The sequence below is a fragment of the Temnothorax curvispinosus genome, unplaced genomic scaffold (assembly GCF_003070985.1).
Source record: "Temnothorax curvispinosus isolate PA1 unplaced genomic scaffold, ASM307098v1 QBEX01014000.1, whole genome shotgun sequence".
NCBI lineage: Eukaryota > Metazoa > Arthropoda > Insecta > Hymenoptera > Formicidae > Temnothorax > Temnothorax curvispinosus.
The window spans coordinates 2,396-3,813 of record NW_020223780.1 but is presented as its reverse complement, the minus strand read 5'-3'; positions in this window follow the sequence as shown (position 1 = coordinate 3,813).

Genomic DNA, 1,418 nt, shown 5'->3' with positions numbered 1-1,418 from the left:
ATCGTCAATCACAATAAACTTTTGCAATTAAGCGGTATAAACGAATATCCAGTTTATACGCTCGGAGAAGTTATTATACCACTCTTTGAAAAACCAGTAATTTTTAACGTAGTATCAAATGATTTGCCAATTCCACAAGCCGGGATATTAGGTAACGATTTCTTTGAACAGACTTCTTCAATGATAGATTACGCGAAGGGATGTCTAAATGTATCAGGATTTAATATACCTTTCTTTTCACCGGAAACCATTACGACATCTCCGCGGTCAGAGTCTTTATTTTATGTAAGGATAGAAAACCCAGAAATAAAAATAGGATATCTGCCGAAATTAAAAATAACCCACGGGATTTATCTGGGAGATTCCATAGTAAAAAACAATTCCGGAAAGGCGTATGTAAAAGTCATAAGTACTTTAGACGAAGAAGTGGAAGTTCAGGTACCAACCCTGCGCCTTAAACCACTAAATGAATTATTCGACGAACACGAATCAGATATAGAGGCGCAAAACAACCAAGAGAGAATTACGCAAATTTGCAAAACGTCCTATAAAACGAGTGAAGAAAAAATAAAAAACAACGATCATGCAAGGTTAAATAAGGACGAGTTTATAAATAAAAACCAAAATAAAGTAAGAGAAAACGAATTTAAGGAGAAGATTGAGAATAAAACTATAAGAGAAAATAAAAAATTAAATAAAAATTTCGATCTAGATACTCGAGAGGAAGGTTTCCAGACCTCCCCCGAAATGCTAGACTCCCAAATCCTTGGAGGGGGAAGTTACCAAACCCCTCCTGATATAAATAATTCCAAAATCCTTGGAGGGGGAAGTTACCAAACCCCTCCTGATATAAATAATTCTGAAATCCTTGGAGGGGGAAGTTACCAAACCCCTCCTGATATAAATGATTCTGAAATTCATGGAGGGGGAAGTTACCAAACCCCTCCTGATATAAATAATTCCGAAATCCTTGGAGGGGGAAGTTACCAAACCCCTCCTGATATAAATAATTCTGAAATCCTTGGAAGGGGAAGTTACCAAGCCCCTCCTGATATAAATGATTCTGAAATTCATGGAGGGGGAAGTTACCAAACCCCTCCTCATATAAATAATTCCGAAATCCTTGGAGGGGGAAATTACCAAACCCCTCCTGATATAAATAATTCTGAAATCCTTGGAGGGGGAAGTTACCAAACCCCTCCTGATATAAATGATTCTGAAATTCATGGAGGGGGAAGTTACCAAACCTTTCCAGAAAATTTAAATAATCCTAGAATTGCAGAGGCAAGTTTCCAGACTCCTCTGGTATATTCTACTCCCGTCGATTACGAGAAGGGAAGTAACCAAACCTCACTACGTATTACGACAGAATTTTGTTTAAGAGAGCCAAAAAAGGAGAGCTCCTTAAATCAAGTGAA